The sequence below is a fragment of the Microcebus murinus genome, chromosome 16 (genome assembly GCF_040939455.1).
Source record: "Microcebus murinus isolate Inina chromosome 16, M.murinus_Inina_mat1.0, whole genome shotgun sequence".
Taxonomy (NCBI): Eukaryota; Metazoa; Chordata; class Mammalia; order Primates; family Cheirogaleidae; genus Microcebus; species Microcebus murinus.
The window spans coordinates 49,947,121-49,963,025 of NC_134119.1; the positions used below are offsets into that span (position 1 = coordinate 49,947,121).

General features: G+C 37.7%; 1 protein-coding gene and 1 pseudogene across 1 annotated transcript in view; both read left to right on the plus strand.

The window, feature by feature from the left end:
* Window positions 1–15,905, plus strand: part of POLN (DNA polymerase nu) — a 143,859-nt gene that overhangs the window by 65,791 nt on the left and 62,163 nt on the right.
* Window positions 3,458–5,177, plus strand: LOC105856024 (tRNA-splicing endonuclease subunit Sen2 pseudogene; annotated as a pseudogene).

Consider the following 15,905-nt stretch of genomic DNA (forward strand, 5'->3'; position numbering starts at 1 on the left):
CGCCACCTACCCTTGCCGCTGTTCTCCAGGCTACTCGGGAGGTCTCTGCTTCCAGTTCACTTCTGCAACCTCCTTCCATGGAGTGTCCTGTGGTCTCAGGTACCCCTCCTTCCAACTCTCGTCCGATGTATGCTCGTCTACTTGCTTCTTTCTTCAAATTTCTCCTAGATTCTGTCTTTTCTGCAGAGACACTCTGTTAGGCAGTGTTTCTCCTCTGCCATCTTCCTCCACCACATCTTTCTTTCTGCTCCAGACTTTTTGATCTCCTGCAAATGTCTACCCTTCTCTCAGTTTAAAAGAGTACCTCCCCTCTTACTTAAATGACAAGTAGAGGGCCTCAGACCTGAACTCCTGAGCTCTCTCCCATTCTGCCTCAGTGTCTCTCTATGCCTTCCTCCCACTCTTCAAACGCTCCTGCCTCAGAAGGAAGTTCTCCTCTATCACCAAGATCAGGATTGTGCACTGCACACCTTTAGGTGATGCTACACGTTTGGACATTAGTGTGAATTGCTCCTCCTAGAGTTGTGCAGTACACAACTAGCACAGCCTTCTATGGTAGCCTTCATCCATATTCCTTTTATTTTTCATTTTTACTCTAGCATTGTTAATATATCTTTGTTGATTTTCTCCTTCCCCTCTACTGGGGAAAAAAAAACTACTTATGGTTGCCCCAAAGTTAACCCTAGAAGGAAATCCTATCTTCAGCCTGGCTGAAGACCTCATTTGTTGTTTAGGTGCAGTACAAACTTCTATGCTTATCCCCTCTGCTCTCTCACTGCCAACACATTCTTGCTTTTTAAATAAACTTTCATTTTATGTACTTATGCTTTTATTTTCATTTGACGCCTAGAACTCCTTACATCTAAGACAGAGATTGCCTTTCTTCAGTGTTGGTTGGCTTTGAGGTCCAAGGCCAGCACCTGTAGGTAAGAACCCTGCCCCCAGCAGGTGAGATTCAAAGGCTCTCCAGGGTCTTTGCTGATGTACAGCACCACCGACCCCCACCTCAGGCACCACCCAGAGCTTTCTTTTTGTCTCTGTGCCCAGTGTTTCTGTGGAGATACCCTTCTAGGTTTCACCATTTTTTAAACCAAGATACAATTCACAAAGGATAAAATTCACCCTTTTAAAATTAAAATTTCATGCTTTTTAGACATTCACAAGTTTGTGTAACCAACAACACTATCTAATTCCAAAATATTTCCATCACTCCCAAAAGAAACCCTACATCCCTTAACCATTACTCCCTACTCTCCCCACCTCCCAGTCCCTAGAAACCACTAATCTACTTTCTGTCTCTGGTTTGCCTATTCTGGACATTTCATATTAATGGAATCATGTGACTTGGGGCCTTTTATGTCTGGCTTCTTTTACTGAGCAAACATCTTCAAGGTTTATCCATGTCATAAGTGGTAATAGTACTTTATTCCTTTTTTATGACTGAAAGATATTCTATTATATGGAATAATATATTCTATATATTTCAATAAAAGTAAGCAAATAATATTCCATGTATTTATCCATTCATCAAATGTCCTTTGATGGACATTAGGGTTGTTTCCACTTTTTGGTTATTATGAACATGAACATTTGTGTACAAATTTTTGTGTGGACATATGTTTTAATTTCTCTTGATTATATATTAATACTTAGGAGTAGAATTGCTGGGTCATAAAGTAATGCTATGCTTAGCTTTTTCTATTGTGGTAAAAAAAAATCCATCACATAAAATTTACCATCTCAACCATTTAAAATGTACAATTTAGTAACAACTATGTTTAACTTTTTGAGAAACTGCTAAACAATTTTCCAAAATAGCTGCACCATTTTATACTCCCACAAGCAGTGTATGGGCTTTCAGTTTCTCCACATTCTCACCAATACTTTTTATCTGTGTTTTTGATTCTAGTTACCATAGTGAGTATGAAGTGGTATCTCGTTGTAGTTTTGGTTTCCATTTCCAAAACATCATAATGCGTATGATGTTGAGCACCTTTTCATGTGCTTAACATTTGTTCTTTATCTTTGTCTCTTCTCTTCCTCTACACCTTGAACACAAGTGCACCCCGGGGTGTTTTGCTTGCCCACCTTTCTCTATGTACTTCCTCCCAGAAGGTGTCCTTCTTTTTCACTTTCACTTTCCCTTGAGTTAGGATATAAGTAATATAGAATTGTTAAAGTATGTAATAGATTTAATAACACCCCTTTTCTCTCTGCAGAGGTATAAAAAGTGATAGAAAATGTTTTTTGTTTAGGCAGAAAGAATATTTTGCTTTTTTGGTTAATTCTTGAGCTTTCCATCTTAGTGCTTAGATGGAATAAATGTCCTGGATTTTCTCTTTTAGTATATGAGAGAATCTCTCTGTGATTCAAGGTTAGTGTTTGTGCATAGATCACAAGTGTATTATTTTTGTACAGTGGGTCCAAAACTACTTTGGCTGTTGCTAACCAAGTACGTTATCAAAGTTACAGCAAAACATTTTTGTCAAAGTACTCGGCAAAGAGTACAGCTAATACAGTACTGACGTAAATGTATAGCACTAAATGCTTACATTAGAAACCAAAAAAGATCTTAAATCAGTAATCTAAGTTTCTGTCCTAAGAAACTTGAAAAGGAAAAGCATGATAAACCCAAACTAAGCAGAAAGGATGAAATAATAAAGATAAGAGCAGAAATCAGTGAAAGTGAAAATAGGAAAACAACAGAGAAGATTAATGAAAGAAGCTGATTCTTTGAAAAATAAATAAAATGGATAAACACAAAAAATGAAAATAGAAATGACATAAATCATCAATATTAGGAATGCAGTAGGGAATACCAAAAAGATCCTACAGACATCAAAAGGATAATAAGGGAATACTATAAAAAACTTTTTATTTCAAAAATTGAACAAGTTAGAAGAAATGGACCTATTTCTTGAAAACTACAAACTATCAAAACCTAATTAAGATGAAATAGATAACATGAATATTTCTATAACTATTAAAGAATTTGAGTTTTTAACTTAAAAGTTCCTGAAAAAGAAATTCTCAGTCCCAGATGGCTTCACTGGAGGATTTTACCAAACATCTAAAGAATAATTAACACCAATTTTATGCAACCTCTTCCAAAAATAGGTTACATTCCAATTCATTCTATGAAGTTAGTATTAACCCTGATACCAAAATCAGACAGAGAGTAAAAAAATAAAATGAAACTAACAAAGAAGCAAAAAACCTGGAGACCAATATCACTCATGAATTTAGATGCAGAAATCTTCAACAGAATATTAGCAAACCAAATCCAACAATGTATAAAAATAATTATATACTATGTCCAAGTGGGATTTATTCTCGGAATGCAAGGCTGGTTTGACATTCAAAAATCTATCAGCTCAGCTGGCTTTTCGGCCACACTGCTTGATGGCAGCGATATCTGCCCCCTGGCTGGCGTTGCTGGGGTAATGGCGAGCGTGTGGGGCCAAGGAAGAATGGAACAACACGAAAGGAATTGATCCGCACAGTCAACGGCTTTCATGTGGGCATTGTATTCCTTGCTGCAGAAATAGCTGTCACAGAAGTGGACAGATGCTGCCTGTAATTAAAGCAGAACCCAGAGAGAAGGGCATGGGCTTTGGAGTTCAACAGACACTGGGTCATCCAGTGTTACCCCTCTTGGGGCCCTTTACAAATCTCTCTAACCTGGATCTAGTTCCTCATTGAAGAGTTCCCCCTGAAAAATGGCAGAAGCCGTTTTCCACGCCCCAAAAAGGAAAAAGAAGAGTGTATGGAATTATGAGTCTCCATGGCCAATCCCTTTTGATCAGGACCAAAGTCCTAGGAAAGAATTCAGAATATTCCATGTCGAAATGATTAACAACAATGTGATTGTGAAGAATGCAGAGGACATCGAACAGCTCTATGGGAAAGGTTATTTTGGAAAAGGTATTCTTTCAAGAAGCTGTCCAAACTTCACAATTTCAGATCCTAAGCTGGTTGCTAAATGGAAAGATACGAAGACAAACGTGCCTATCATCACGTCAGAGAAGTATCAGCATCGTGTAGAATGGGCAGCAAAGCTCATGCGTAGACAGGGGCAGAATGAGAGTACAGTGCACAGAATCCTTGAGGATTACATAAAACCACTTGAGTATCCTCATATAAATAGAAATGAAGAGGTTCAATTGCCTGATGAGCTCAACTCTGAAATGGTTTCCACCATGGAAGGCACAGCAGGGAGAGAGAAACTTTGTGTGATGAATGGAGACTCTGGACAGTCAGATGCTATAGAGGATCTGAGTGAGCCATCAGACTGCCCACAGGAGGGCTCTGGGCGGGACCTGCCAACGACAGGCAGCTACCATGACCGCATGGCAGACGATGCTGCACCTCCACCCCAAGTCTGTTGCTGCAAGGCAGGTGCTGTCATCCTCCAGCGTGGCCCTCACCCTGAGCATGGTGGCAAACACGCGTGTGTCCTCTGTGCGGGGGAGAGAGGGCCTAACCACGAGTATGTGCTTGTGGAGGAAGTGGTGTGTGACAGGAACGAGAGTGAGGATGCCCCAAATGAGGAATTGGTATAAAGACAGAAACTAATATGCAAAAGAAATCCATATAGGATCTTTGAGTATTTGCAACTCAGCCTAGAAGAGGCCTTCTTCCTGGTCTATGCCTTGGGATGTCTAAGTATCTACTATGAAAAGGAGCCTTTAACGATAGTGAAGCTCTGGAAAGCTTTCTCTATAGTTTAGCCCATGTTCAGGATGACCTACATGGCCTACCACTACTTCCGAAGCAAGGGCTGGGTGCCCAAAGTGGGACTCAAGTATAGGACAGATTTATTGCTGTGTCGGAAAGGCCTTCCATTTTACCATGCAAATTATTCTGTTATTATTGAGCTAGTTGATGACCATTTTGAAGGCTCTCTCCACAGACCTTTCAGTTGGAAGTCACTGGCTGCCTTGAGCAGAGTTTCAGTTAATGTCTCTAAGGAACTTATGCTGTGCTATTTGATTAAACCCTCTACCATAACTGACAAAAATGGAGTCGCCAGAATGTATGAAAAGAATTAAAGTTCAGGAGGTGATTCTAAGTCGATGTGTTTCTTCACGAGAGGAGTGACCAAGATGAACTTTGAAAGTTTAACTTCAGATTTCTAGTTTCACCAGCAACTACTACATCTCCTACAACATGCCACATTCAGGACTAGGTAAAAAGTAGTTTTACTGTAATCACCCATTAACTTAAAAGTTTTAAAAGGCATCTTGCTCCCAGCACCAGAAAACTGTCAATGTTTTAAAAGATAAAATTGCATAGAGGAAGAAAAAGAGCCCTGTGCTGTCCTTGACTTGGTCACTAGCTCTGACTGATTCTGTGTTTCCTGCCTATGGCCTCAGTCTGTGTCCTCATCCAGTCACCAGGGAGCCTGGACTAGGTGTGTCCCCAGAGGACTCTTCCAGCAACAGGAAATTTACTCTCTGGTTTTACCTGAAAGTGGTAATAGGTTACATTTCTATAGTAGAGTTTATAAAGCACTTTCCTGCACAGGTATTCTTTGTTACCCATGTCTAACCTGTTCCCGAAAGAGTGTTCGCAGGTTTGGGGATTGCAGGATCCTATGTTCCATTATTTTAAATGGAAAAAATGGTTATGTGTCTCAGCTTATCCAAGAAATTCAACCAATAATTCAAACATTTAAAAATCCCTACAGAACTCTTCAAACTGTGGTCACGATTGGCTCCCAAAAGGCTGGAATTAGATTTAGTCATTCCACAATGTATACGTACTGCAAAATAGCATGTTGTACATAATAAATATAATTTCATCTGTCAATTTAAAAAATCTCTTTAATATCTCTCAAGGATTTCTGTATCATAGAAAGCCTTTAAACCCCCAATTGCCTATTTATGTAATTCTCAATGAACTCATTGATAGTCACATTTGTGTTCAGAACACAAAAATTTTGTACAATATTAGATAAAAATTATATCTTATTTTAATGAACTTGTTATAAAATAAAAAGAAGCAATAAAATGTTTAGAGACACACACACAAAAAAACAAATCTATCAATGTAATCTACCATATCATCAATCTGAAGAATAAAACTAGTATATTAATTGGTGTGGACAAAGCATTTGACAAAATCTAACACCCATTCATGATAAAAAATTCTCAGCAAGTTAGAAATAGTGTAGAATGACCTCAATTTGAACATCTGTTAAAAAAAAACAAACAACTAAAGCCAATAGCATATTTTAATGGTGAAAGGCTAAATGTTTTCCCCCTTGGATCAGGAACACCTTATTAATATTGTATACTGGAGTTCTAGCCACTGCATAAGATAAGAAAAAGAACTGAATGGCATGTAGATTAAAAAGGAAGAAATAAAAATGTCCCTATTTGAAGATGACAAGATTGTCTATGTAGAAAATTCCAAGGAATGTACAAAGAAAAAAACTTTTTAACTCTTAGCACTAATGAGTATGCTCAGCCAAGTCTGAAGACCCAAAATCAATACACAAAAATTAATTTCATTTCTATAAACTGACAATGAATATGCAAAAATTGAAATTAAAAACATCATACCATTAATATTCAAAGATAATGAAATACTTAAATATTCAGTTTTTAAAATATGTATAAAATCTGTATTCCTAAAAGTACAAAATGCTAATTAAGGGAATCAAAGATCTAATAATAATAAACTAAGAGACATGTTCATGATATGGAAGACTCAACATCCAAAAAATGTCAACTCTCCTAAATTGATCCATAGGTTTCTGATGTAATCCCTATTAAGATCTAAGCAAGGTTTTTGTAAACATAGACAAGCTTATTCTAAAATGCATATGTTACAGAGTGAGCAACTCCAGTAATAAAAAAAAATAAATAAATAAAATGCATATGAAAAGCCACAGGCCCTAGAATAGCTAAAACAATCTTGACAAAGAAGAATAAAGGGGGAGGAATCACTCCACCTGATATGAAGACTTAATATATAGTAATCAAGAGGGTGTGTTGTTGGGAGAGAGACAGATACTAACTAGATCAGTGAAACAGAAAAGCCAGAAATAGACCCTCACAAATATGCTTGACTGATATTTTACAAAAAAAGGTGAAGAATAATTCTCTTCAGATTCATGTCAAGCCAATCATAAAGCTAACTTGAGAAGTTCACATCTATACCAAATACTGTCTCTTCTGCATTTTATTAGCTTGCATTTTTTCTTGGGAGAACTACAAAGCTTTTAATATTTTCATGATATTTGTTTCTAATTCCCCACCAGCAGTAGTAATCCATTGTTTGTGACTTATACTGTAATTAGTTGCTGTGGAAATGATTTTTAGATTCCAAACAGAAGACTAAAATAGCACATGGTAAAATAAAATAAAATAAAATAAACCACCAAGATCAAGTACACTCTTAAAAATGTTTATTTTGTGTCAGTGCTTTATTGTTTGAAACACGAAAAGCAAAAAGGCAATTTGATATTATATTCTGAAATATTTATTAATAGTAACATTTTCAAAGAATAATAATTTCCTTGAAAACCTTTAAAATTGTATAAATGGGGTTCAGAAGAAATCAATCATCCATTAAGCCACAATTTGAAAGATGAACACCTGTGACCCACAGAGCTGGGACCTGTCCAGGGAGTGCGCATCAGGCAAGACCAGACCTCAGAGCTGCTCACTCAGCTCTAGTAACCACACGCACACAAAAAACATAGCTGTTCCGCACTGTGAGATCGGAGACAGGCCTCTTTTTCCAGAGTAATCATATCTTTACCTCATTAGATGGTTTCCTAAAAGTTTTATAAAATACAAATAAAAAACCTTTTTTAAGAGCTGTGCATTCAACTCAACATTTTCAGACTAAAACTTAAAAGAATTTTTCACTGTGGAATATGTTAGTTCTTCTGCTTAAGACTTTCTTGGGTTCTTCTCTGAGATATTCCCTGTTTAAAAAAATAAAACTGTCTCTATTTGCAGATGACATGATTGTCTATGTAGAAAATCCCAAGGAATATACAAAAAAGTATAGGCAAGTGTGGAAAACAGTATTATATCTGGCACACATCCAGGGAAGATGGTTCTTCCCTACCCATCAGGCACCAGGTATGGCTATGTGGTTTGCTTATGAAATGTGAGTAAATGATTTGTCCCTCCTGAGACTTTAAGAAATTGCATGTGAGTCCTCTTGAGCTCTTGTCTGTCTATTACAATGGCTGGCAAATTTTTTGATAGAGGCTGCTCCATCATTCTGCATCATGAATGGTGGACCAACCTGTGACAGAATATAGTGAGGATGAGAAATAAACTATTCTGGCTGTAAGGTAGTAGGATTTTGGAATGACTTATTATGATAGCATAAGCTGGCCTGTCATGATATCTACAGGGACTGGTGCTATATATATAAGGCTGCTATAACAAATCCTAAAACATGTGGATTGGGCTCTGGGGCCAGGGTAGACAGTGAAGAGATGTTTATTGGAGCCTGGAGGATGGTATTTAGTAAGTGTTATAATGTTTGATAAAACTGTTACCTGTGATAACTTGTAAGGCAAATACTATCCCTGATGAGTTTGTAGCTTTAGGCAGAGGTGAACCAACAGGATGCCAGAGTGTGCTTTGATTGCTATTGTCTACATGTAACAAGGCACTCTAAGAAAGAGACACACTCAGAAAAGAATTGGCCTGTGTATAAGTAGAAATGAAAGGGAATAATGAGATTCCTGAAAGCTGGAGTCTTGTACATTTGAAGTTATCAATGATTCTCCAACCAGTAAAAGAAAAATCTGAAAAGGCATGTGAACAACAAAGACCAATTAAAACACATAAATCAAGGTGTGGCCTTAATACCTATTATTAACACATCAGATGGAATTAAGATGGCACCCAAAAATCTTTACAGTTGGGCAGCATAGTTCTGGAAAGAGGCAGGTAAAAAAGAGAGTAAAAGGTTGTGGTTTTCCCAGAAACTCCTGATGACCTCAAGTTGCCTGCAGTGATGTCTAGAGAGAGGATACATCTCTAAATGAACTGTGGGTGTGTCTGTTGGTGCATGGAGCCGGCTCAAGTAAAAATCCTTTTGAGATTTTGTACTTCCCAAAGAACCTCCAGGCTTGGTTAAAAGAGACTGAATATTTAAGACTTAAAGCAACCGTTGGGCTTAAACTCAAACATAGGTAAGAAGCAGTCTGGGAAACATACTTATCTACCAAGGAAACCACATTCTTCAATGCCATCTTGCAAGTAGCCAAGAATAATGGAAAAAGAAGTCTCAGAAAGTGGAGCAAAAGACTATGGAGTAGAAAGATACTCTCAGTGGAACAGATTCCAGGCCTAATCAAGGACCCTTTTCCTAGGGTCCTAGAAAAGGTCCTAGAAAAGGCCCCCTTAACACCTACCCAGAGAGAATTCAGAGTTGCTGTAGGCCAATGACTGCCATGTGTCTCCCATCCTTCCCCTTTCCAGATGGAGTGTTTATTGTGGTTGTCCTATCCCTGTCCTACCATTACATAGCACATTTGTGGAGTGGCAGCTGGTGAACTAAGACTTGCCTTCTTCGAAGCCACAGTAAGACCTGATATAAAGATGATCACAGAGGTGGTAGGATTGCTTGAGGCCAAGACTTTAAGACCAGCCTGGGCAACATAGTGAGACCCTGTTTCTACAAAAAGTTAAAAATTAGCCATGTGTGATGGCACTTGCCTGTAGTCCCAGCTACTTGGGAGGTTGAAGTAGGAGGATTGCTTGAGCCCAGGAGTTCAAGACCGCAGTGAGCTATGATTGTGCCACTGTACTTCAGCCTGGCTGACAGAGTGAAATTCTGTGTCTAAAAAAAAAAAGAAGAAGAAGAAGAAAGTAAAAAGAAAACTTATCACAAAATCCTGGACTTTGAGCCTGATGCCCTGATTATATGGAACTTTGGATTGTCACTTGTGATAAGGGGATGAATGTATTCTCCATATACAAGAGGAAGGAAAGCAAATATTTGTAATCAGAAAGTTTACAAATAGACTGTATTATTATTCAAAAATATTTGTTATCCTTCCTTAAAGGAAGAGTTTACTTCCTCATGCCACTGACTCAGGCTTACCCTTGTGACTTGCTTCAGCCAATGCATGTGAATGGAAATGATGTTGGTTACTACTGGATAGAAATTTAAAAGGCAACACATAGTTGCCCATTTTTGCTACTTCTTCTGCCATGACAACCATCAGTGTTGCAGATGTAGGATGGGCTACACTCCTAAATCACAGAAAGGAGATGACATGGAGCAGAGCCTCAGTTGACCTGTGACATGTTGCGTGAATAAGAAATAAGACCTTGTTTGTATAAGCCTTTGAGCATAAACCTAGCCTGTCCTTACTGTACAGAAAAGTACAACCTTCAGACACACACGGGGACAAAAAGAAAAAAAAAAGACAAATATTAATAAAAATATTTAAAAAAAAAAAAAGAAAGAAAAGTACAACCATTTGTCTTGTGCCGGGAGTTAGCCACTCTTTCAGCAAAACAGGCCCCAAGGCAGGATCATCGCAAGAGATATGGAAATAATAGGAAATAAAGAAATAATATAAATGGAGAAATGATTGAGATGGAGACAAAGTGCAGTCCTCCAGCATTCCCATGAGCTGTGAGGCCCCAACTGAAATCCTACATCAGTATTTATTGTTACAGCAAATAGTTGTCTTTTGTCAAAGAATTATGTGTACGGCTCATTTTTTGAGGTTTCCAGGGAAACCTTGCCTAATTCTGTCTATAAGAATAGACAGTTACAAAATTTTTCTAAGATAAGCATGTTAAGCCCTAGGTCTGTTAGAAACAGACCTAACTGAGCATATAAATTAAAGACAAAATGTATAAAATGAGAACACTGAGTCTGTGTACTACTTTAATCTACTTCTTCTAAACATAGAGACATGTAGTCAAGGGTGAAGCAGGAATAACCTTGAAGTCTAGGATAGTTCCAGCTGCACATTATCTGCTGGGCAGGCATTTTAATCAGCTTCTCTGCCAAGGACCCAAACCGAGCTTCTGCCTTGCAAAAAAGCTCAAGGTGATGGCTGGCACCAAAGAAAAAACCTTGCTTTGCAAACGTCCTCTGACAATTCCTCCCATATTGGAAGCAGCTTGTATTCTGTGAACTAATATGTCCACATATTCCTTCAAGGCAAAACTCCTGAAATCTTTTCACATCTCTTAGCCTATTTCCCAACAGTCTTGTCAGTATTGGGTATGTCTCCATTACAGATGAAATCAAGGTCCATTTTCTGTTTCATTAAGTAGTTTTACTAGGATTTAGTAGCCTCTGAGTCAGCAGATTCGTGTTGCAGAGAATCGTACATGTGCTCTAGTACTCTTTCAGTGGCCACCTGAAATATCCTCTGCCTAGAAGGCCAAGAACAGTTTTGGGTTGGTCTGAGTGCAGTGGTGTTACAACTAATTGATTGCAACCAGTCACAGATTCCTTTGTTCCTTCTCCACTCCCACTGTTTCACTTGACCAGACTTAAAAACAAAAATTGAAATAAAAAAAAATTAAAAATTAGAACAGCTTTGGAGGGGAGTTCTGTTGGATTGTCACTAACAGGTGCTTAAAAGTCTCTGGGTGACCTTGTGGTTTGGAGTCCTGGGTCACACTGACAGGTGATGGAGGAGCCACATTTACAGGCCATATCCCCTTGCAAGGCAACATGACTTCACCTGCACCTTTCTCCTTATACACACCCCCTCCTATACTGGAGTAGATGTTTTGAAACATGGCTATTTTCATTTTTTAAAATTTGTGATTCATGAGAAAATTAAAGAATTTTTAGTTAAGATGTGACTATTGCTCTAGCAATCAAACTAAGGTGAATAAACTATAAAATCAGTTTTTCTGAACTTACCAGAGAGCTGAGGATACAACTCCAAAAAGTGATGAGCCCTTCATAGAAAAGAAGAAACCATGGATTTTCTCATCCCTGGGGGAAAACAGGAGGAGGAAGAATCTTCTATAGATGAGGGAAGAAGAAACTAGCTAAACTTTTAATTAATATATGGGCTGGCATGCCAGATTAGAATTCTAAAAAGCCTCAGTTCCAGAGCATATCATTCATCAATTCTTTCCTACAAATCTTTACAGAGTGTCTAGGGGAAGACATCAAAGCTGGGGCATGGAAAGAGAATTGAGAGAAATTAACCCAACGTATTTCAGACCCTGAGCTGCCAACGGCTGGGGTAAGGTAGAAGAACTGAGAGAAACCCCTCAGACCTTCTGGTAGGGGAGAAATCAAGGTGCAGAAAGTTGGTGTGGAACTGGAGGGCAAAGTGAACTTTCCAGCAACCCAAAAAGTTAGCAGCTGGTCTGTAACACAGAGAGAGTGCTCCTGTGTATGTATGGCCTGAAAAACTGGCAGCTGAGCTGTAAAGCTCCAAGAAATCCTGCGATTATGCAGTCCTCCAACTCCAGACCCCATAGAAGGGAAATTTCTAATTGTGCTCACAAAACAAACCAGTGGTGAACTGAATCAAACTAAAGTTGTACGTTATTATATATTTTTTTGACATAAAGTGCTCCTTTATTTGTGGCTTAGAAGCATAGTATAGTTTAAATAAGAAGCTTTCAATTTTGTATTCTAGTATTTTCTTTTTGTCATTGCTGGTTTTCTATTCTTTTTATTTTGGGGGGTTTTTGAATAATTGCATTAGTATATTAATGCTAAAAATTAATTTTAACAAAACTTTATAAACAGCTAAAAGATAATTTAGTAAAACCTATAAACAAATCCCTATAAACAAGAGAGGTGTCCCACCTTTTTAGGCCAAACCCATGTATGTCTTCCACATATTGACCTGTCTCCATGAATATATAATAAAAAAATGAAACTGTAACTTGGCTACTATAGGCACATTTTTTCAGAACCTCTTGAAACAATCTTAATTAGTTTGACACGGGACAGGGTAAGATTTTCATAAACCACTTATAACCTTTTATAATTTTTTTACCATTTTCTTTTTTTTCTAACTTTCTATATTTAGTTTTATCTATCATTCTTTTTGTTTTTTTTACTTTAAAACAAAATTCTTAAAACCTCTAAATTAGGCAAAATTATTTTCTATTTAACAAAAGCCATATTTTTATATTTTCTTATAACCTTTTTTTACCACAAAAAACCATATCTTCTACTTTTTAATATATTTTATATATAGAATTTTTTATCTCTAGTAGTTTTAATAATATATAATAATTACAATGTTGGTTGGGCACGGTGGCTCACACTTGTAATCCTAGCACTTTGGGAGGCCAAGGCAGGAGGATCACTTGAAGTCAAGAGTTCAAGACCAGCCTGAGGAAGAGCAAGAAATAGAAAAATTAGCTGGGCTCAGGGGGCATGCTTGTAGTCCTAGCTACTTGGGAGGCTAAGGCAGGAGGTTTGCTTGGGTCCAGGAGTGTGAAGTTGTACTGCACTCTAGACTGGGCAACAGAGCAAGACCCTGTCTCCAAAAAATAGTAATTACAATGTTAACTCTTAGTAACTCTTATTTTTAGTGAAAAATCTAGAAAGTCATTTTGAACTGTTATCAATCCCTAATTTTTCTATTAATAGATTTAAATATATTTAGCTTTTTATACCATATAAAAATAAGATATCAAGGTATATAAACTTAAACTTATATTTGATAATTATTTTAGTATTTTTATTTACCTAGAAATGACTCAGACATTTTATGATGATCTATTATTTAATTTAGCATAACATGACTTAAAGAATTTAAATTACTGAAATGAATTTTGAAAGTATGTCACAGGTACCCTCCCTAAGGCCTTTCTCAGTCATCCTGGGCCCAAGTAGCCACATGGCACCAAAGATGGCTTTGAAAGGCAGGGCCTGACTGAGTCTTGAGTTTACACACAAGTGTAGAGCTCAGAGTTCTCAGGACTGAGAACAAAACTGTGGAGGTAATATCAAACCCTTCCCAGTATTACTAGGAGGAACAGCTGAGCCAGGGAGAATTCTGTATGTCCCCAGGCCTTATTATGACTATTTGTTTAGAGTCTAGAATCTAAAGGTGCTAAGACAGAAGCTCACAGGCCTGTCAAACAATTATCAAAAATACCACATAAGTAACAGTTTTATGACATTAAAACATCTAGCATTGACTAGGTGTGGGTACAGTGGTTCATGCCTATAATCCTAGCACTTTGGATGGCCAAAGTGGGAGGATCCCTTGAGGCCAGGAGTTCAAGACCAGCCTGATCAATGTAGTGAGACTCTGGCTCTTCAAAAAATGTAAAAAAAAGAATTTAGTAGAAATTGTCTAAAACCTGCCTGTTCAGTAGTTAGACAGAATGAGTAAATTAAATTTTAAAGATGTTTTTATTTTATTAATAATTTTTAAACTATCTTTATTGACTAATGATTACTAAAGTCATATAAACTTGAAAAGCATTTGAGCTTAATACTTATAGTACTCATATTTTTAAGTTAATTTGGTATCAAGCATAGACAATATATAAACATATATATAGATATACACATTTATGTAGACACAATATACAACATTCATATGTACACACAAAGACTTTATGGTTTTCATTCCATAAGACAAGTACAATTTAGTAGTTTACAAGAACAGTTAAGTTTATACTGTGCCTTTTGAATGGAAAAGTTAAAGTTTATCTGGAGAAGCCCTTATTGAGCTTTAGACAAAACAGCAAGTTAACATCTCAAAGGAGGAGAGAGAGAGGGAGAGAGGGAGGGAGGGAGGGAGGAGAGGAGAGGAGAGGGGAGGGGAGGGGAGGGGAGGGGAGGGGAGGGAGAGGAGGAGAGACGAGACTCCAAGTCTTTTATTTGAAGGGGCTTGGGTTTGTTAGAGGAAGATTTTAAATGGTTGTTAAAGTAACACAAAATCTTAGGGATTTACCATAGGATTTTATAAGGTGTGAACTAAAATAAAATCTTAAGCCCCCCTCAGGAGACTGAATGGACCCTCTCTTGGTTAAGAGGACCGCAGAAAAACCTTGAATCTGAGCTGCTGGCCATACGGAGAAGAGAGGTCAGACACACCTAGTTATGCCTCCTCCCTTTTGAAGTTACTCTTTGTAACAGCCAGACACTAAATCATTAATAGGACCTAAGCCCATGCAAGATGAAGCTTAAACCATACCTGCAGGTCATCAATCTGCTTAACAGACTACTTGAGTCTCATACACGTCTGGTGACTTATCTCTAATTAACAGACATAATTATCTTAAGTTAAAACATTCCAAGCCTCTAGACAAAGCTTCATTTCTTTGACCAATTACAAATCTAAAAATCTTTAAACTCACCTATAACCTGTAATCCTTCTCCCCTTTGAGATGTCCCAACTTTTCAGGCCAAACCACTGTACACCCTCCAAATATTGACTTAGGGTCTTACATGTAATTCCTATATCCATCAATGTATAAAATCAAACTGTAACCTGGCTACTGTGGGCATGTTTTCTCAGAGCCTCTTAAAAATATGTGCTCTGGGTCATTGGTCACACACATTCAACTCCAGATAAACTTCTTCAAATTATTTTGTGAAGTTTGGGGTTTTTTTCATTAACAAAGTAGACATACAGTAAGTTTAGAGGAAATTCAGAATCCCTCCAAAATATGTCAGAATGTCACACCTTGGAGACCAATCCACGTAGGGAGGTGACCTTGCTAGACATTTTTCTTTTTTTTTTTTTTTGAGACAGAGTCTTACTCTTGTTACCCAGGCTAGAGTGCCGTGGCGTCAGCCTAGCTCACAGCAACCTCAAACTCCTAGGCTCAAGCAATCCTGCCTCAGCCTCCAAGTAGCCAGGACTACAGGCATGTGCCACCATGCCCGGCTAATTTTTTCTATATATTTTTAGTTGGCCAATTAATTTCCTTCTATTTTTAGTAGAGACAGGGTCTTGC